The sequence below is a fragment of the Labeo rohita genome, chromosome 4, assembly GCF_022985175.1.
Source record: "Labeo rohita strain BAU-BD-2019 chromosome 4, IGBB_LRoh.1.0, whole genome shotgun sequence".
NCBI classification, from domain to species: Eukaryota; Metazoa; Chordata; class Actinopteri; order Cypriniformes; family Cyprinidae; genus Labeo; species Labeo rohita.
The window spans coordinates 14344716-14368414 of NC_066872.1; the positions used below are offsets into that span (position 1 = coordinate 14344716).

The following is a 23699-nucleotide window of genomic DNA, read 5'->3' on the forward strand; positions in this document are numbered from 1 at the left end:
AAAATAACCCAGACACATATGTTCACACCCTTTGGTATTGCACTCCAGTTAAACATTTTTGGGAAAATGTCATTGAATCACTATCCATTACTATGGGTTGTCACATCCCAATTTCTCCATCACTTTGTTTGCTAGGAGATATATCCATAATCAACGTAGACAATATAAACAGTCAGTTACTCCTAGTGGCGCTAGCTATCGCCAAGAAAACTATCCTCATGAACTGGAAATCAAGAAATTCTGTACATATTGCATCCTGGAAGAATCTACTAATTGATTATATCACAATGGAAAGTCTATCCAGTTCATCTAATAGTAATACAGTAGAATCACACCCCTTTTGCTCATCTCTAATAACCTTCCAGCAGTCATAATCTGTTGACCTTCTTTGTCTGAGACCAACCACAACAATGCATCTGCACCTAAACTACTATTTGTATTCATTTGAATAATATTTGAGAAGTTTTTGGGAAGGGTGGAGGATAACACTGATAAGAAAACACTTAAGATAAAGTTTAAGTAAAGGAGGGTAAAACAAAATGTTAACTTATTTATATGCTTAAGGTTTTTTTTTTTTTGCTTTCTTCCCCCCATCTCTTTGGCCTCTTTGTTACCCAGTGGGTAACATATATGGGTGGGTGGATCTGAGGTGGGGCTGGGGGCTGGTATCTCCCCACTTTCTCTCCTGAGCTCGCTCTTTCGGGATCGTATTTATCAAGCATCAAAGAATTACTCTCAAGAACACTGCTAAGAATTGACTTAAGTGTAAAAAAATTCTTGGCTCAAAACTGCGCTGAAAAGTTAGTTATCATGCATCTCAGTCGTAATTTAAGTGAAGTGTAGGACTAAATCTTAAGTGTCAGTCTTAGAGATGATTCACAACATTTTGCCGTGCCACAAACAGAATTTTGGATAATGAAATACACATGGACCAATCACTGAATAGATTTCCTTATTTAAGAATACTCTCAGATAAATTCACATTGAATGGTTAAATTCCTCATAGGAGTTTACTTTCAACACATGTTTGACAATGAAGAATTTTCAAGAGAAGACATTATGGCAACGAAACGAAGCGTCATCACAACCTTCAATTTAGGGGTGTGCCGATAGACAATAGTATTGTGTATTGACAATAGAGACATTGCCTGTTGCTGATGCCTTTGACAACAGCAGGACAGTTATCATTTTTTATTATTATTGTAGTACTCTCTTAATGGTAAATGAGAGAGACATAGACAAGAGTTAGTGGTAGCCCAAGCGGTCCTCTTTGTTGTCTTTAATAACTGTTGTATTAATTTAGACTAGTGTTTCTCAACCAGGGGGCGTTCGGAGAGCATCAGGGGGCACTGGAAGCAATATTTTTGAAAGGGGGGGTGCTGAGCTGTTCTTGGGGGGCGTTTGGTTAAGACGAGATTACACCAAAGATGTATGAGCTGAAACTTACAAAAGAAAATGGTCTGCCACATACTAACGCCGTCTCTACACTGGATGCATCAATACACACTTTATCAACTTGTTGGTAGTGCAAGCTCGTGGAATGCATGGAACCCCACAGAAATTGAATGCGGCATCCGTTTACTGTAGCGACACGTAATCCCTTTATAATCAGTCATTCAGTAACTGAGTGCAGTTACTGAACGACTGATTATAACGAGATTATGTGTCACGCCATTCGCTGCTAGTTTACACCAATACTCCCGCTTCTAGACTAGACAGTGTGTAATTTCTTTAGCAACGACTTTTTACTTCAGTGTTCGCTTGACTTTCTGTAGCGCAGCTGCTGCATTTCCCGTCAAAACAATAGCAAGCATTTAGGCATGATAAAATATGTTTTTTTTTTCTCACAAATATAGACTATATATTATATATATATATATATATATATATATATATATATATATATATATATAGCTCCGACTGCAGAACCTCCTAAGGGGGCGGCGTCCTCCTTTGAACTCTCTGCCCATCCTGTCACGGCCATGGAGGCCACCTCTGAACTGTCACCCTGCCATGTCACGGCCAAGGAGGCCAATCATGAATTCTCTGCCTGTTCCGTCATGGCAAAGGGAGTTGTCCATGAATTCTCTGCTCTGCTGTGAGGATTCCTGCTTTCCTCTGCTCTGCTGTGGTGGTCATCTGCTTCACCATGGAGATCTTCGGACTCGTCCACTGTTCCACTGTCTGCCACTGCTCCACGGCCCAGGTCCTCCAATGCTCCACTGTCTGTCACTGCTCCACGATCTGGTTCCACTTCCTCTGCATGGACCTGCCCCCCCATCCCACACCTTGGTCTACCTGTTCCCCCACCCTGTTGTTTTTTGCGCGCCAGGAGTCGCTCCTAGAGGGAGGGATTCTGTAACGCCATGCCAGCAGAGGGAGCCTCTGCCCATGTACTGACTGTAGCCTAACTTTTGATGTTAATTCATGTTCATTTCATACTATAGTGGTAAAGAGAAAGATACAATGGGTTCACTTGTTGCTTGAACTGAGGCATTAAAGTGATCGCATCTGTCACGGTAAAGAGCGCCAAAACCGTATTTATTGTTTTATTATGAATTTGCCATGATTTTAAAGCTGATACTTTGTTTATTAAAAAGTAACAAAGCACTTATTCACTTATTGCGATTACTGGATGGTAAGTGCAACACAAATAGGCTAACATGAAGTTCACGCATTAATAGAACACAGCATATAGACTAAGATCTTGATAACAAGAAGCCATAGTATCGATTATTAATGAGAAATGTTAACAATATTGCCAATATCCACACAGCTGACAGCTTTACATGTTGTAGTTTGTTCTACTAAAAGTAACCAAATTCTATTAAAATAGTTAGGCCATATTTACTATTTCAAATGTACATTTCAGTTAGCCAATGTCAAGTGCTACATCCAAACCAGAAGTGGCCTTCATCTGTTTTATGATATATGGGGAATATTTGCCATGTCAAATGTGGGACAAGTTAGGCTTACATACTGATTAGCCAAAGCAAACTGTGCCATTTCTTTGCCAAAACTGGCCCAGATACATTTTAATATACCTGGACCACATTGCTGAGGCATATGTGGACCACATTCTGATTAGCCTTTGTTGATTGTGCCATATTTTTGCCAAAGGTGGCCCACATCTGGATGCTATCTGGGAATGTTTTGTCTCTTGTTGTGGCATTCCTTTGAAAGCAGATTAAACATTTGTTGACAAAATTCAGTGTCCATTTATTGTGGTAGCATTTTGTTAATTATTTTATGGAAAACCAGTTACCTCAGTATCTCCAGCTGACAGTTTGGACTCTTTAGTCCTTCAGAAAGAAGCTTCACTCCAGAATCTTGCAGGTCATTTTTACTCAGGTCCAGTTCTCTCAGGACAGAGTTTGAGAATTTCAAAACTGATGATAAACTCCCACAGGACTGAGCAGTGAGATTACATATGGAAAATCTGAACAAAAAACAACAGTGTGGTTTATTTTGTTTTATTTTATTTTATTTTATTTTATTTATTCAAAAATACATAAATAATCAAGTATTTCAAACTCAAACCTCAACATCTCCAGCTTAGAGTTTGGACTCTTCAGTCCATCAGAAAGCAGCTTCACTCCAGAATCCTGTAGGTCATTGTTACTCAGGTCCAGCTCTTTCAGAACAGAGTGTGAGGATTTCAAAACTGATGACAAACTCCCACAAGACTGAGCAGTGAGATTACATGTGGAAAATCTGAACAAAAAACAACAGTGTGATTTATTTATTTATTTATTTATTTATTTTTCCAAAATAAATCAATAATCAAGCATTTCAAACTCAAACCTCAACATCTCCAGCTTAGAGTGTGGACTCTTCAGTCCTACAGAAAGAAGCATCACTCCAGAATCCTGCAGGTCATTGTTACTTAGATCCAGCTCTCTCAGGACAGAGTTTGAGGACTGTAGAGCTGAAGACAAACTCTCACAGGACTGAGCAGTGAGTTGACACCCAGACAGCCTGTGAAGAGAACAAGACAAACAGGCATATTAATGTGAATTTATCAGATTATATAGTTTTATAGTTATATAGTTTATAATCTGGAGTGCATGTTTGTACTGAATTGTACAAGAACAAAGCACTTTTAAACCATTTCAAAACTATTATAGTTCATTAGTAGTTAATAAACTGTAGTTTATACATGAATAGACTACATACAAGTAGTGAGTTCATCATTGATTGGCACTGTAACTAACGTGTTTAATTAACTCATATGTAAATAGATAAAGTTTTGTTAAATTTATTAATTTATTAAGGGCAGATTAGATTAGGTCACAGAAAATCTGAAAAAGTCATAAATTATGTGCTTTAACACCCTGGGGTCGGCTAACCCGCAGGCGGGAGCACGCGCATATTTTCCAGATGTGAGCAAAAAGAACTTGAATTGCTCCCTCAATTTTGATTGGACACATAAAAGTAATACATCACGTGAATCTGTAGAAAGTTTACTTTTATTTGTGTACGCTCAACATATTAACAAATGTTCGTGGTTTTTGTAAATAAAGTAAATATACAGCGTGTCATTTCAGTCTTCTCAGTCTCCATGAATATCCAGGTGAAACGCGTCACTAAAATGAACTAAAACCCAGCCAATACATGACACACAAACACCAGAGATATGTCTGTAGAAAGCTTGGAATGTCTACTTTTAAATTAAGTAAGTTTAATCGAAAACACATATTCTGTGTGCAAGTAATCCGTATGAAACCAATACCATGTCCTGTTTTTCCCATCTGAGCTCATTACCGCTAATTAGTTCACGCCCACGCGCTGCTCGCGCTATTGTTATTACAAACATCCACGTGAAAGACGCGCGAAATGACCGCCCACATCAACTCGTAAACAAAGCGGCAACGTGTTTGTGTCGGATACTTTCGTTTTTGGAAGAAAGCGCTGAGAGGAAAAAGCCTTGTATTTACTCCGGATGAGGACGCGCTAAGAGGAACAGACTGAGCTTGTTTATCTCACAAACAGAGCGCGAGCGCGACTACAGCAGCTGACGAGAGGATCTTATACAGTGTAAGTAATGTTTCTTATTGGCATTAGATAATGTGTTGTTGTGACATAAACTTGAACGCATTTACTAGTTGGACTTTTTCAAAACTATAATTCCTGACTAAAATATGTGAAATCGAGTGCAACATTTTGAAATATCATAGGCAACTTTTCAATGCATCTGTAAGGCGTCAGAAATGTTTTATGTTTCATAAACAAATTGACATTAAAGTAGGGCTAATGTTTAGACGATATAAAAGTAATGTCTAAGAATGCTTAGACCAGTCTTTACTGTTGAATACTCTGCAATTATCTAATCAAGCGTGTATGTGCTTAATGGTAATTTAGTTTCTCAGATGTTGTTTTTATACTGTATAATAATAAATACAAAGCATGTGTGCATATGATAGCTATAAAATCACATGGGCAATATTAGTGATCGCTAATGTAACAATATTGCTCCAGGCCTATCAACATGTGCACTGATTTATTCATTTATTTATGTTAGTGACTAGATACCTATATGAATATTTTTTGGGATAGAAATTATAGAACTAATGCTTTTATTTAGCAAGGATTATTTAAACTGCTCCTGATATTAACATGCTCACATATGTTTTTTGTTTTGCTTTAGTTGTTTGTGATCTGATACCTGCACAACAGATGAATCCTGCAAACTTTTCCTCTGAGAGCACTGTACCAACATCAGATCTTCAACTACACTGATTTTCTATTGGTAAAACAAGTTCATTGACTACTGATGATGAGTTTTGCAAGAACTTAAATATCAGGTATGATTTACTTGTGTTACTTGTTGAACAGAATTCAGAAAATAGTTTTCAGGTAGAACACGCCATCTGTTCACATCTCTGTGGTAAGATCAGTGTGCTTAATAATGTGTCTTTGACCTTCATAATGTATGTTTATATTATACTGTGTTGTAAATAAAATACAGATAATCTAAAACCCCAATCTCTGAATCTTCTCTCATTGTTTCTTACCTGACAGTCACAGTCTCGTTGATGGGCCATTAGGGGAGGGCCTTTTGTCTCTCAGGTGTGAATCACTAAATATTCAGTGCCCATTGTCACTCCCTCGCATATTCCCTTTCGATCACAAAACACGTCTTAGAAAATTTAAATAAGTATATTGTTTTTTGTGAATGACTGAATGAGATGATTTTCACATCATTTTGTAGAAAAAACTCTAGCCTAACACATCCAGTTCTCAAAAGTCTTGTGCACGAATGTTCTGAATGTGTTTCTTGGTCTTATTTCAGTGACTAAAAAAAAATAGATTTTCACTAATCACGCATAAACATTGTTTTCTCAAAAACACAAACATGTACATTCATGTTGCTTACATATTATTGTAGCCCAGTTTGTGCCGATTACAGTGTAACCAGACTTTAGCCATTAATGTGTTTTTAAGGTACTGAAAAAAGCACAAATGTCAGGGCATGTCAAAACTTCTCCAGGGCCCCAAAACACCCTCAGACCCCAGAGGGTTAAACCAGGCTTTATTGGATATTAATTGCATTAATATTCAGTGTCCCTTAAAATGTTTACAAATACATTAAGCTCACATACACACATTGAGTTTCCGTGTTCCATAGAATACTGTATAAAATAAACTGTATATCGTGTCCCCACTAAGTCTAACTCTAAGCCTACCCCTATTCCTAACTGATGTATTTTAACAATGTGATCTAAGAAGTATTTGTATGCACTTCATATTGACAGCATTATGCTATTTAATTTTTTAAGTGGTTATGTTTAACATTGAGCATAGGCTTCATGTATTTGTACATTTTAAGAAACTCTGAATACTAATGCAATTAATGACCAATAAAGGTGGGTTTTAAGCACTTAATTACATGTTTTCATATACCATGACCTAATCTAAGGTGAGAACTATTTGCGGTTGTTTACAAAGCATTATCTTACTCTGTCAGAATAGCGTGAACAGGACTAGTGTGAAAACTTGAAAACAGTCAAAAGAGGTGAACCCAAATGCAGATAATCAGGTCACAGTCCTGGGGGTATGTTTATATCTTTAATTTGAGGAAAATTCAAATCCAAAAATCCACAAGACAAATCCAGAAGTTCAGCTCAAAGTGTTCCAATAGAGCAAAAAATTAACAGTAGCTCCAAAAAGTAAATCCCAAAGGTCCACAAAGTTAATTCAGAAAGCATACAAAAAGTTCACAGGAGTCCATTCACAAAACAAAAAGTCAATTCTTCCAAAAAGTAATTCCCACAGCTCCACCACATTAATCCATAAGGCAATCAAAAAGTGCACATAGAAACAGTTCACTCCAAACAGTTTCAAAGAGCACATGCCAAAAAATCAAAACATAGGAACTATACCAGATGCACGAAGTTGATTAAGGGTAAGTCCATTTCAACAGAGCATGAGACTGACCTAGACTTGGTCATGGCATGCTAAACACTAAGCAAAAGTGCTCAGGAAAAGGATGGCTTAAATACACAAACAGAAACAAGGCACAGGTGACGACTATTAGACATAATGACAGAGACTGAAAACCAACAAAAAAGGCAGTGGCGACCTCTAGTGGCCAGAAATAAAGTCCACAACCCTGACAAACTCTTTATACATGAGCTAATTAAAGAATAAAAAACTCACTGTTTGTATAGTCTGTTAATGTATGTTAACAGTTTATAAACTATTGATTAACTGTAGTTTGCAAATAATTTGTAAATACTTTATTACTTTATACTTATTATAAAGTGTTACCACTTTATCCCTTAAAATGTCATTAGTAACTTAGGTAAATAAAATAATCAAGTATTTTAAACTCAAACCTCAACATCTTCAGCTTAGAGTTTGGACTCTGAAGTCCATCATAAATCAGCTTCACTCCTGAATCTTGCAGGTGATTATTACTCAGCTCCAGCTCTGTCAGATGAGAGTTTGACGATTGTAGAGCCGTAGACACAGTTTCACAGCATGTTTCATCAAAACCACAGCCATCAAATCTGCCAAAACAGAATGTTTAGCCAGAATATTTTCTGATGTTCAGCATTTCTGCAATAACTTTTTGTACTCTTCATAATCAGGACAGCAAAAGATTTCACGTTGTATTTTGACATTTAATTGTTTAGTAATGAGGAACAAAATGTTTAATTGAACAGCAGTAAGTGAAATTACTAACAGGGCTTTTCTGCAGCATCTCAAAGCTGGAATGAGTCTCTTGTAGTCTGCTGGTGATGACGTGAATCTCTTTGGGCTGAACTCATCCAGAACCTTCTCTGACATGTGCAGTACTGAGGTCAGCAATGTGCACATTGAAGATGAGAGTTTTCTTCCTGAATTATTATCTGAACTGAGGTAACTCTGGATTTCCTCATATAATGAATGATCTTTGAGCTCCAGTAAGCAGTAGAATAGGTTGACTGCAGCGTCATCTGTTATATTATTGTTTTGTAATTGTTTAATGTATTCAGTTGTTTGTCTAATGCTCTCTGTGGTGTCTTGAATTTGTGTGATCAGGCCTTCAAGCAGGTTTTGATTGGACTCCAGTGAAATTCCCATCAGAAACCGTAGGAACAGATCCAGATGTCCTCTCTTACTCTGCATTGCTTTATCAGTGGCACTCTTTGTTAACTCATGAAATTTGACAGTTCTAAAGAATAACTGAAGCTTTTGTCTGACTGTAGCTTGTGAATCTTCAAAGAAAAACTGAAGCTCTCGCATGTTCTTGTTCAGGTAACAGATGAACACATGCACTGCAGCGAGAAACTCTTGAACACTCAGATGCACAAAGCTGAAAACCTTTCTCGCATAAAGTCCATTTTCCTTCTTAAAGATCTCAGCGATCATTTCAGTGTCTTTACATATTTATCTTTTTTCAGATCTTTCTCATAAAACACAATGTTTTCTTGCATCAGCTGTTCAAATGCTAGCTTGGCTAATTTCATAATCGTTTTTCTATTTGATTGTAAGAGCTTTGTACATTGTTTTTGTTTTTTTCCATCAAACTTCTGGTTCTTCATGTTCATCTGTATCAGCAAAAAGTGGATGTACATTTCAGTGAGTGTTGTGCTGCTGTTCTCTGCATTGGTTTCAATGAGAAAATTCTGAAGTACTGTGGCTGTGATCCAGCAGAACACAGGAATGTGGCACATGATGTAAAGACTACGAGACGTCTTAATGTGTGAGACGATTCTGTCAGCCATAGTCTTATCTCTGATTCTCTTTCTGAAGTACTGCTCCTTTTGTTGGTCAGTGAATCCTCGCACCTCAGTGAACAAACCTACACATCGACGAGGAATCTGATTGGCTGCTGCTGGTCGTGAGGTCACCCAGACCAGAGCTGATGGAAGCAGATTCCCTTTGACCAGATTTGTGAACAGCACATCTACAGATGATTTTTCCTCAACAGTGTTCAATGACCTACTGTTAAAATTCAGAGGCAGGCGACTCTCATCAAGTCCATCAAATATAAATGCAAGTTTAGATTTTGTATAGAACTTTGATTTCTCCAGGTCCTTCAATTCAGGATAAAATTCCAGCAGAAACTCATGGAAACTGATCTCTCTGTTTTTAATCATGTTGATCTCTCTGAATGGAAGCAGAAACACACAGTCTATATCATGACTATTTTTTTTTCTTCTGCCCAGTCCAGGATGAATTTTTGCACAGAGACAGTTTTTCCAATGCCAGCAACTCCCTTGGTCAGGACAATCTTCTCCTCATTCTTTTTCCTTAGTTCATTAAATATATCTTCACATTTGATTGGTTTGTCCTGTGATTTCTGGGTCTTTAGAGCATCATCAATCTTCAGAATCTCATGTTCCTGATTGACGTCTTTCATATCTCCCTCTGTGATGAACAGTTCTGTGTAAACAGCCTTGAGATCTGTGTCATTTTCATTGTTGCCCTCAAAAATATATTTTGCTTTCTTCTTCATTTTGGTTTTGTGAGTTTTCAAGAAGTTTCCCAGCTCTGTAAATAAAAACAAATAAATAACATTTAAAAAATAAGAACATAAAAAACAGATTAAATTCATTGTTTTTTATGTTTTTCTCAGATGACTTTTCGGATTGATTCAGATTTTTCTCTCCGTTTTGGCCTCCCGTCCACACTGAGATGGCATTTTTGTCAAGGAAAACATAACTTTTTGAAAACCAAAGTGGATATATTTGAAAATGCAGTTTTTGTGTTGTAGTGTGGACTGTGAAAATGTTTAGTCATGTGACGCATATTGTACTAATAGATATCAATGTTTATGCTGCTATTGTGCCTGTTATATGCTTTTCACTTTCACACTGTTGCTAAAGATATGTTACTTTGTACACTCTTAATATTACAGTTCTGCAAGATGACAGCAGAAAAACGTTTGGAAAACACTAATGTGAATGGAGAGCATTTTAAAATGAAAATGTCATTTTCAAATGCATTCGGATCAATGTAGACATAGCTTGAATCAATTTGGTGACAGTGCCACCTATTGGTTAACTTTAATAAACATCACATTTTTATGCTTTTGTAAACTGAGTGTCACTTGGGAAACAGTGTTTTTTTCTATATATTTGTAGAAAATTTGCCGCTGATGTGACTGGCCCTGTTAATTGCTGCTGCAGTTATATTTTCTCTTCTTTCCATTTACAGACAGTGATTGTTATTTACTTGAGGTTTGATCTGTATCAGCTCCAACAGGGACAGATGTGTTCGCATTGCTCTCAGTCTGAGCTGTGAGAAAGAGAGAGAAATATTCACTGAGAAACATAAATCACACAATCACATCAGTAAAGACGAAAGTTTGTGAAACATCACACTGGTAAACAGTCAATCACATTACAGTCAGTGACTGTAACATTACCTTTCTTGTGTTTGTTCTCCAGCTGTTCAGCCAGTTTATTCTGATTCATCTTTCTCAGGATGCAGACCATGTTCTTCACAGCTTCTTCTGGTCCAAAACAGTCAACCATCTTATCCACTGTTTTTAACCTATCTGCATTCTCCATTTCATACTTCGGTATTTGTTCATGATCATTCTTTAAGTGCCACTGAAACTTCTTCAGATGATCTTCTTTCAGTTTCTCCAGTGAGTTCAGGAGCAGCTCTTCAACAGATGCCATTGTCCTTCATTGATTCACAGCTGCAGGATGAGAAGAAAAAGATCTGAAGTAGTTTCTCTCTTAATATGGGGATCTAAGTGCTCAAATGGGTAACACTTTAAAATAACTTTCAATCCCAACTTAATCCGAGCAGCTGAGTCCTCAGCCATCTTCAAGAAACAGCTAAAACAAATCTTTATCTTTATTTGACCCTCTAGCACTCTCTATTCTAATTCTTATTAGAATTCTTCTGATTAAATGTTATTATTATATATTACAAAATTGTTTGATTGCTTTCATTGTCCTCATTTGTAAATTGCTTTGGATTAAACCATCTGCTAAATGACTGAAATGTAAAGGTATATGAATAAATCATTAATAAACATTATATAATGCTTAACAGATCATTAGTTATTCACATATATATTCATATATATTCACATAACTAGAAATGAGATAATGTGCTTGTTAATGTTTACTAATGTACTAAATATTACCTAATGATCAACATACCGTTATTTAATGTAAATTGAAATGTTTACAAATGTCATTACATTTTTCAATTCATATGATCATGCACTTTAAAAAAACAAAACAACAAATCTTCAAATGGTTTTGACAGATGGTTTACAATGATTAAAAGCTTCATTAATAAATCATTAACAAACATTATATGATGCCTATGATGATTGTCCAGGAGCATGAAGTGAGACGGGTGCTCAGAACAGTGAACACAGAAAGCTGCAGGCCCTGACAGCATCCCAGGGAAGGTGCTCAAGGGATGCTCTCAGGAGACTTTGCCAACCTCTTCAACCTCTCTCTGACACAAGCCTCAGTCCCATCCTGTCTAAAATCTTTTACAATCATCCCAATACCAAAGAAATCAGCCATGGATAGCCTTAATGACTATTGCCCCATCGCCCTCACACCAATCACCATGAAGTGCTTCGAGAGGCTGGTCCTACACCACCTAAAAACCTGCCTCCCTCCCACCTTCAATGCACATCAGTTTGCCTATAGAGCTAACAGATCGACTGAGGACCCAATAGCCATAGCTCTCCACAATGCACTGAGCCATCTAGAACATCAGGAGAGCTATGTGAGGATGCTTTTTATGGACTATAGCTCAGCCTTCAATACCATCATACTGGACACCCACTTCAGCAAACTCACAGATCTGAGCTTCCCCTCACTCACTTGCACTTGGATTAGAAACTTCCTGACTGACCGCCCCCAGATTGTTAAACTCTGTCCCCATCTCTCCTCTACCTGCACGCTCAGCACTGGCTCACCCCAGGAGTGTGTGCTGAACCCAATTCTGTATTCTCTTTACATGCATGACTGCCGCCCCTGCCCATCATTAGAACACCATCATCAAATTTGCTGCTGATACCACAGTGGTGGGTCTAACACTATAGTAGTCATCAAGAAGGCACAGTAGCGCCTTCATTTCTTGAGAGTGTTGAAGAAGAACGACACAAAGGTGAAGCTGCTGGAGACTTTCTATCGCTCTGCAGTTGAGAGTCTGCTGACATACTGTATCACAATATGGTATGGCAGCTGTACTGAGGCAGAAAGGAAGGAAATACAGCAAATTATCAACTGGTTGTCCTCTTCCCTCTCTGAAGGAACTCCACAACTCTCCCTGCCTCAGCAGAGCACAGAATATTGAAAAAGACCACTCTCACCCTGGGCAGAACCTAATTTTACCAAGTACAACATGTTTCTGGATCAACATCTTTGTTGACCCTGGAACAACATTGTGATTAACCAATCAGATTTGAAAAAACAGTTTATAGTTTTTGTGAAGTTTAGGCTTACTGAAATGGAGGGGTTCGTTGGTGTATTAAAATTTGGGGGTGTGAAACACAGTAGGCAGTCTGTCAGAACTGAATGAGATGGTGTCTTAATTGAAGAGAAGCACTCAGCGGAGTTGGTTGATGACTGATTTACTGAAGACCTTTTGGGTATACATATATGTGTGTGGTTTTTCACATGTACGCACACTGTAACCTAGTATAAACTCGAAGTCAATGTCTTTACAGTAATGCTGAATGAACTTGAATACAGCTGCCGAACTCTCTGTCTTCTTACATGCGCTGCGTCTCTCTAACCTGTGATCTAGCTCCGCCTCCCGAAGTGACAACACTGCCATGCTGAACACTCTGATTGGTCAGAATCATCCGGGACTTAGAGACAACCGGGCCTTTTGTACACTTACGATCAGTGTTTGGTGCTTGTACATCAGTGTCATTCATCTATCATTTCCTCTGATTTTAAGGATTACTCATGGGTAAGTTTAGGTTTAGGTATAGGGATGTGGTCAAGATTCAATTTTTAGTATAAATGTTGTTCCAGGGTCAACAAAATATGGGAATCAGGACGTGCCTCACCCTGGTTCCCACCTGTTTAGCTTGCTGCCCTCCGGCAGGCACTATAGATGCATAAAATCACGGACAAATAGACTCAAGGACAGCTTTTTCCCTAGAGCCATAATCACACTGAACACACACATGCACTGATATTTACTTTGTGCAATATTTTTAACTGTTTTTATTGCAATGTTTTATATCCTTATTCCTCCTATGTACTGTGTTATACTTCTACTTAGAGCCAGAAGTCTACCTCATATCAGTGCAATAATTATTTTAATAAGCTATTACCGTTTATTTATTTGCCCTAGTATAATATTTTTGTACATCTTTTTGTATCATGTATTTCTTTTTAGTTTCTTTCTGTTTTATGTACCAAGCACCTGAATTGCACGCAGAAGCTCTGCATCATTAGTTAATGTTTACAAATGTAATTAAATTTTCAGCTCATAGGATCATTTGTTGATTTTGTAAAAAAATCAAGAAATTGCTTTAGCAGAAATTATGCAATGATCACAAGCTTACTTGTTAATATAATTTAAAATACAGAAAATGACAAAAAGAGAAAATAACATGGTATTTTGGGGTTACAGTTACCATGATGAATATACAATACTAACATGAACTGTTAATGAAACATGGAAACTGCTACTGAACAGAATAAATATCATTCTTTCATGCAAATCCTTCCCATCAAAGTAACAGTTATGTGATTTATTGGTACTTTAATTTCACACATTTCATGCTTGTAGTTCTTATGTGCTTTAGTGAAGTGATATACAGTGCACAACTCCATTTTTGAGTGCAATTTAAGAGTTGTGCTACGAGGAGGGGCGAATTCCCGGTGACCTGGCAGCCAATTTGGCCTGCTGCTCTTAATTTTTTATTTTTTTTTTAAATGTTGCTGTTGTTGTTTTTGTTGCATGTCTTGCATCAGAAAAACATTTAGAATTTTTTATTGTTGATGTTATTTCTTTGACTGTACACTCCACGACTCACTCAGAACTGTCTTGCGAACCACCAGTTGAGAAACACTGCATTAAACCAATTTTAGTGTGGGATTATCTTCTTATTTTCATCCAATTACCACTGGAAGACATTGCTGTCCAAACTGAATTTAAAATGATGTTACAGCAACGTCATCAATGACTAATATTTGACGTCAGATTGATACCAAGGTGCCCAGTAGGAAACGCCCTGCGTAGAGGATACAGTACATGTTATAATTGTCATATCTATTTTCAATCATACGAGCAGGCCTATTTAGGTGTCTTTCTATGAAAGGAGTGGCAGGTAGGCAGGCTGGGGCACAGCCAATGTGAACAGCTCATAACAATCCGTCAACAGCTCATCACATGTTGACGATTGGTCAGGACCCCTTGTCGTCACTTTTTGATGCTCATTTTTTTGATGATTTTATCTGCATTTTCTGAGCCAGTTATTGCATTTTTCTGTGTTTACTGTGTTAGTCATGTTTGAAGATACTGTTAGTCAAGAAAATCTTAGTCCTGTGCAACGATCTGGTGCCATGTTTATAGCAGGCAGAGGTAGTGGGACTAAAGGAAAGTACACTGATAAAATGTCTAAAGTTTCACCCCACTGTTTTGGGAGAGGGAGAATGTGGCTAAACACACACCTTGTCCTCTGTTTCTCACTCTGCACACTATTGACGCGGTCTGCGGATTGAAAAAAGAAGAACGAGCTGAAAGACAGGAGGAGCCGATCGAAGTTTGCCACAACTTTCTTATGAAATTTAAAGGGGACTGAGGTGATCACAAATTTGTGTACAGTTTATGGAACTAATCGCTATAGCCCCCCTAAAAATGGCCTAGCGACTCCCATGCATTTGTTCATTTGTAAGATTTTATGTTTAAGATTCAATCGGTGTTTATATATTCTCTTAAATGTTTATTATTCATTTCATTTTCAATTTACATATTTGATATATTATTCACAGCGGTGTAGTGGTGCCTGGAAAAGTGGGTATACTCTTAATTTAAGGTATTGTTTTCGTTATAATGTAATAATTCAAATTAGTAATCAATAAGTATTTTTTATTTTTTTTTTACCACTCTGCATGTGCGGGACGGCGCGGGTGCAATCATATTTTAAAGGAAGCCGGCGCCAGGTCCTGACCGCCTCAGTGCCTTTAAGGGCTAGGGAATATTTGCATTTATTCACGTGCGATTGGATTAGCTATTCACGTGGTGGACTGTCATGATTTTGGCTAATGAATGATGCGCATCAGAGTGGGTATACGCAAAGCCGGCTGATTAAAAAGTGGATATAAAAAAAGTACACGTTTGAATGCACATGAAAAGTACTTTTTTTACATTTTTGTAAATAATTTTCAAGTGAGGAGCATTGCAAAACCGTTTTGAAGGCAATAGCTAACTTGTTTAATAAAGTTTCAAATGTTGCGTCTTATATATTATCCTTAATACTCTTTTTGACTTACAACTTGTTAATTTATTGCACCTATGATTTGTTGAATAATGCTAAAACAGAGATCTAACATTGAAAAGAAACATTTGCTGGTAAAACACGATAATAAATAAAAGACAAAAAAAGTTTAACATAAGTGTAACCATTGATGAAAACATGTAGTATACATATAGGCTATATATTTAACAAACAATGAGGAAATGTATTACTATGTTTTACAGACAAACATTTAGAAACTCAGAGAAAGAACAGTCACTGAAAACCTTGAAATTGAAGCTTTTCATCTCCATAGCTTATGAGCAGGAGGCGGGGAAAAATAGGGCTAAGCACATGTGGACATAATGATAAGGAAAACAAGCAAAAAATGGTTGGTATATGTATATATGTATATTAATGATATATGAATGCTACAATAATCTGAAAACAAAATAAATAAAAAAACACGATTTTAGACTATGTATTATATGTCTGTATAGCTACAGTACCTCTGCTATCTTAAGAAACATTCACAGGCACACTCACAACCAGGCACATTGCCTTTGAAAAATGAACAGTAGACCCTTCTGCCATGAAGTTTTTTAATGTATAAGTCTACCACAGATCACACATCTAAATGCTTATTGGGGGTAATACAGCAGAAAAAAAAGTACTGTTCTGGGTATGACATATGTAGATCTAGTTGTTGTAATGGTTGTAATGTTCATTTATAGTCTCATTTATAGTCTCTAAAGAGCAGTTAAGCTCATTACATTTTAAAAACCCAAGTAATTTCATGATGTTGACGTCACGTCAGGTCGTCACGTGGGTCACCTGTCCTGTAAGACGTTCAAAGCACAAGACGTTCAGTTAGACGTTCGATTAGCCGGTCGGTCGGACGCTTGATTTTGGCACAGATGCGCCATAAAGGGCAAGTAAATTGTGCATTCGCTTACACACTGCACTGAGCCGTGTGAGCAGCGTGTTATGATACCTGTTAGCAAAAAAATAAATAAATTACTTAACTGCTACACGTGAATCACACGTGACATCTGGCTCAACACTTCACTGCCACACGTGATTTACGTGATATCTGTGTGACGTCTACGCCTCGTCTGCGTCTTAAATTGAGTGGATTTAATAGGAAAAATAAAATACAATTAAGACGTCAGTGAGATGTTCAGTGAGACGAGTGCATGTTGCAGCGTTATATTAAAGAACCCGTCAGAACGCCATACAGTTGAACTTTTGCCGCTGTGCATTACGCTTTCAGTGTGAAAGCCGCCGCTAGTCCAACACATCTAGTGCTGCAGGTTTATTGGCACACTGACGTTGACGAGATTAACCCTTTAGGTATCGAAGTTTGGTATCGAACAACAAGAGGTCTTTCGATACTCCATAGTATCGAGGCATTTCGGTTGAACTCAGTACCCAGCCCTAGACACAAAGCTGTTGAGTGATAGTTTCTCTCTCAAAGTGTAAAGAGAGCATGATAAGAAAGACTGTTTGAGAATCACAGACACACTAATAAACACAGTAAAAACAATATCAGAATATGCATCTTTTTGTGATTTACTGACAAAGACACACTTGATCATCTGTTTGATCACGATATAAAGAAATTTAAATTAATTCATCAAAATGACTTCAACACAGCATCAGTCTTAGAAGCATAAATTGACCAGTGACACATCATAAGACAACACACATACCTAAAAAACAACTGGAGAAAGATGAAGCTCTCACCTCAGTGTTTGTACATCTGCCTTTTTCTTCCTCTGAAGTGTCGTGTTGAACAACAGATCTGGAAAGAGGAAGAGAAAGAGGAAGAGAAAGAGAAAGAGGAAGAGAAGAGATGTGAGAACGAGAAGAATGAAAATCAGTCATCTAAACTCTCATCCACTTTGTTATTCAGTCAGTTAAAATGAAAGTGTCATTCTCAGGAAAGGCTGCTGAACTTACTTAGAAGTTGCTTTACAAGTTTGTGAATATGCTTTCAATGTTGGAAGTCAAGTGTGAGTCCCAGATGTTGGAGAGGAAATGACATTGCTAGACTCTGGCTCTAACTATATATCAGTATACACCGCTGAGGTATCGGTCAGGACACCAAAAATGAGGAGACTGGAGCTTTTTTCCCAAAATGAATGTTAGCCTAAAATAACAAAACATAACATTAGTATAAAATAAATAGACAAATATTCACGAATGAGTCAATCACTTCCTAGTCAAGAATAATAACATTCAGTATCATCTCTAAATTAGTTAAAGATCTAAATATGCAGAGGATGGGCAATTCAAGACTATATAAATATTGGAGCAATAATACTGGTTAATATGTATGCAGCATCAAAGCTGACAGATTACCGATCGGTTACAATGTAAACTGTAATATGTAACTTGGTATTTGCATAATCTACAGCATAATTTAGCACATCATAATTTAGCATCCTCTCAAGCGATCACACATGTAAGTTATCATTACATGTCTGTGCTCACCCATACAAACGTACAAAGTCAAATAATACACTTAAAACATGGTTGAAAATATATAGAAATAGAAGAAAACTTACTTTTGGGTCATGTACTAACACTCTGAACATCATAACACCAACGAACATCCAAATTACAGGCAGCAAGAAACTGACATCTTAAATTTCCAGTGTTTCCTTAAAGTTCCAGTGTGTGTGTGCGTAGTTTCAGAACCGCAGCCACAGAACCGGAAGTGAGGGGCGGAGTTATTGACAATGAGATAAGCATGGCGGAGAGCATGGTGAGTTGTGAGTTGTCTGTAATTGTTTTGCTATTATATGGTGAATAATTATCGTATATATTAATTTAAGCGTTTTTTTTTTTTTAATAAATAAATAATTTCTGCTTTGATTTATCATCTTAATGAAGTTTAAATTTGTTTTCATACAATTTGTTGTATGATACAATTTTCGGATCGCGTGTTGTAAATAGGCTTTGCTGTGAAGCTTTGAAGATGTTTATTATTTGTAGATATATTATATTATTATTCGTAACATTTGTCATAGTTAATTGTGTGGTCCTTCCATCTCTTGTACCTGAGCTGCAGCAGTGCAACTAATATTTACTTACAATATGTGACCCTGGACCACAAAACCAGTCTTAAGTCGCTGGGGTATATTTGTAGCAATAGCCAAAAACACATTGTATGGGTCAAAATTATAGATTTTTCTTTTATGCCAAAAATCAGCAATACTTAGGAAATTAAGTAAAGATCATGTCCCATGAAGGTATTTTGTAAATTTCCTACTGTAAATATATCAAATCTTAATTTTTGATTAGTAATATGCATTGCAAAGAACTTAATTTGGAAAACTTTAAAGGTGATTTTCTCAGTATTTTGAATTTTTTGCAGTAGACAAACACTGCATATGTGTGTATATATATATATATACACAGCAACCAATTTTTGGTGTGATTTAGTTAAATAAGGAACAAGGAAGTTTTTTTTTTATTATTATTATTTATTTGGTATTTATGGAAAGAATATTCTTATTTTATGCTGTTTTCCTGTATGCTCTACAACTTGTCTGATTTTACATCTGTAAGTAATTATCAGTTAAAGTAATTGACATTTATTATATTGTAGCAGTTGATATTTCAAGATTTCTCTGTTTTTTTCTCTTCCAGTGTGACAGTCCAGACATACAGAGATGGTGGACTCTTATTCTTCTGGAGAAATCTTTTCTCTGAAAGGTAGATATTGGACATTTCTTTTAGCCCACCATTACATCTGCACCCCCTTATGACCAATTTAAATAAAACTTTTATTTTAATTTAAATAAATGTAATTTAATTTAATAATTAAAATTAACCAAGATATGTATATTACAGTGCAGAACCCCTACAAGACGCCCTTCCAAGTAGAGAACAAGCTATGCTTAGCAGCAGTGACGTATGTCTCAAATAACACACACACACACACATATATATCTTAACATAAGACATTTATGAGAAATATTAATATCTTTAATATTCTGCAATGAAGGAACTCCCTGTAATCCGACACATGACAGAAGCTGTGAAATGGCTCCATTCCAACAGACCTCTTTTCTTTACAATGGATGAAGAGCACAAGGAAAAGTATGGAGATAAAATAATGCCATAAAGATTTGCATGTGAAGAGTAGGTGTTGTGCAAGTGTACATAAGACTGTAAGCATAAATTAAATTTGCATGCGCAAGAGAAGCTTTGTAAAAGTGTAAATCGCCTTTCAAGTGTAAGAAAAAAAGATTTGCAGGATTTTACTGTTACTCGTAAGTGTAATTCATGTATTGTGAAACTGCAGCTTCACACTTTCACAAAATAAATACGATCTGCATTCTTCTGACTTCCATTTCTCCGTGCTTACACTTTTGGCACGTTCTTTTCGCTAAAATATGGTCAAAAGCACTGCAAACCTGTGAACAGTGATTTACACACGAAAACAACAGTTTAAAGATCTGCAAAACAGATTGACTGCGTAGAACCAATCTGTATGTGTAAAAAACAAACTGTTGCAAATGTCTAAATGACTTTTTGTGTATGTAGGACACAAAGTTGCCGAAATAATCCGATATGTACAGCTCCGTCTTTCTTTTATCTGCGCTTACACTTTTGGCACGATTCTCTCACTCACTGAGTTTTGCAAGCGTGAGGGGGAGGGCGGGGCCACCACCTTTTTGTAGCCAATCAAATGAGACTCTCGCGGACTCCATTTACTCTTATCTGATTGGTTCAATAAACACATCACACGCCAAAACATTTATCTTCATTTAGTTCTCACTGCCGCTCGCTTCCGGTGGTATGGTACTTTTAATGTACACATACATTAAAATAAATAAACAACAACTTAATTAAAACATGATACTTTATAAGTTGTGTAGACTATGTGTTCATCCTGAATTGTTAGCTGGTGTTAACATTATTGGATTGGTTTGGCTTTACATTGAAATGCATATATATTATAATATAGCCTAATATATAGCTGATGTTAAACATTACAAAATGATATGTGACAATGCTCAACAATAGTATCAGAGTGCTATACTTTTGATAAAACCTTTTTACTATAACAATAAAGCTACATGAATCTGAATTTGACGATTTTCCAGACCGTGTCTCTGTTTATTGTATTTAACACTCAACTGTATGCTTTGAAATTTTTGAAGATTTTGAAAAATTGTAAAATCCCCTTAAATTAAAACGTTAAAGTGAAAAAAATAAATAAATATTATATTCACTATATTGAACCAAATTTTAGTTAAAAAATTTTCAGTAGACAGGTGAAATTATGCATGTTATTATAAATTACAAATTATGCTGCTAGTGCAGATACTAGGTTTAACACTAGCACCGCCAGGGGTCGCTGTATACCTAAAAACCTCCAGTGGGTAAATTTTACCCAAGCACGACTACTGTTTTTATACGCCTAAAGAACATTTTATTTCAGTGTATTATGTTTTCATAATGAAACATCTAAATATGAGATCACAGTCAGATGCTGACTCAGACTAATGGCATTTAGTGCTTTTAACCTCTTCAGCATCCATAAATCGCCTTCTTTTACTAATTTTGACTTCATTTTTGAATCTCAACTGCTAATTCAGTGAGTAAAAGATTTTTTATCTTTTTTATCTAAACCATTTTTAGAGGATTGTAAATTACACCATTTTCGTAAAAGTCAGTGACTGGGAGACTTGAATGTTTTATTCAAAGTCTGTTATGTAGGCTACATTTAAAAAACAGCCACGCGTAAAATATACCCCGTGGCAGTTTTAGTATTAAGTATCATCAAAATTACAATATTACAGTAAACTGTCATATATTGCCTGTTGAGGAGGAAAAGGACACAGCTCGAAATTCAGTATGAACACATAGCCTGGTACACAACTTATATCGTGTTTTTATTTTATTTTATTTTATTTGAATGCATGTGTACATTAAAAGTACCAAACCACCGGCAGCGAGGACTAAATGACGATAAATGTTTTGGCGTGTGATGTGTTTATTGAACCAATCATATAAGAGTAAATGGAGTCCGCAAGAGTTTCATTTGATTGGCTACAAAAAGGTGGTGGCCCCGCCCTCCCCCTCGCGCTTGCAAAACTCAGTGAGTGAGAGAATCGTGCCAAAAGTGTAAGCGCAGATACAAGAAAGACGGAGCTGTACATATCGGATTATTTCGGCAACTTTGTGTCCTACGTACACAACAAGTCATTTAGACATTTACCACAATTTGTTTTTTACACATACAGATTGGTCCTACGCAGTCAATCTGTTTTGCAGATCTTTAAACTGTTGTTTTCGTGTGCAAATCACTGTTCACAGGTTTGCAGTGCTTTTGACCATATTTTAGCGAAAAGAACGTGCCAAAAGTGTAAGCGCGGAGAAATGGAAGTCGGAAGAATGCAGATCGTATTTATTTTGCAAAAGCATGAAGCTGCAGTTTCACAATACATGAATTACACTTACGAGTAACAGTAAAATGGTGCAAATCTTTTTTTATCTTACGCTTGAAAGGCGATTTACACTTTTACAAAGCTTCTCTTGCGCATGCAAATTTAATTTACGCTTACAGTCTTATGTACACTTGCACAACACATACTCTTCACATGCAAATCTTTATGGCATTATTTTATCTCCATAGAAAAGGCCTCAACAATCTCCTGGAACAATCAGAAACTTCTAGAGTGTCTTTCAAATTTCATTTTATGCAGGATTGTCATGGCAAAACGGGCCTAATAGTGTATTGTTCACTTGATAAACTTCAATTTAATATCATTTATTTTAATTTGACCCTCTCAGCACTCACTATTCTAATTATATTCTTAAAAAAAAAAACTTGACCCTTTAATACTTGCACTCTATTCATTTTAAAACTAACACTAAAAAAACTAACACTAGCTTCTCTAGCTAAGTTCTTTTGTATCTTTTTATTTATTATATAATAAAAAAAGATTGCCCTATTCATTTTATAGTCTCTCTGTTTTATTTTTATATATTAACAAACAAACAAACAACAAAAACCCTTGCTACATGTACTGTGTTAGGCTAAATGGGACTTGTCATAACACTTACATATCGCTCTTTTGTTGATTTTGATTGCTTCCATTGTTCTCGTTTGTAAGGTTAGGATCAAGACACGATAAAAAAAAATAAATAAATAAAAGTGGTCTGACTGCACTGTATCCCTAAAATGTCTGTCTAGTTTGAACTTGCCACTTGCTAGCAACTGATTTCTTCATGGAAGCTTTGTGTTCAAATATTTCAACTCAGTGTTTCGTGTCTAATTATTTACTTTTGTGGCAAGCAGCTGTGTAATAAATGGGATAATGTACATCTAGCCAGTTGTTATTGCAAAATAAAGATGTATATTATCCCTTACTTATCTTAATTTTAATTCATTTTTGATAAGGGATTTTGAAAGACTGACAGTAAACAGTGTTGAGTGCTACTGTAAGGTTAACTGCCTGGTTTAAATGTTTCAAAATGATTTGCAAAATATTAGAAATTTAGAAAAGTAATCAAAAAGTAATCAAAAGTAATGTTACATTACTTTAATGAAGTAATTGAAAAGTTACACTACTTATTACATTTTAAACTGAGTAACTTGAGTAATCTGTAACCTACTACATTTCCAAAGTAACCTTCACAACACTGCACGTAACATATTATGCCCGTAACCACATGACCTACATCACTCACGCAATCTCTCCTAATACAAATGTCAAAATAAAAGCCCCGTACATTTAGTACTGATTACTACATTGAACAAAGAATGTTTATTAACTAAATAAAAAGG

At 36.3% G+C, this 23699-nt stretch overlaps 1 pseudogene; it reads right to left on the reverse strand.

Moving 5' to 3' along the window:
* LOC127164351 (NACHT, LRR and PYD domains-containing protein 12-like) overlaps nucleotides 1–23699 on the reverse strand; it is a 162452-nt pseudogene that overhangs the window by 18834 nt on the left and 119919 nt on the right.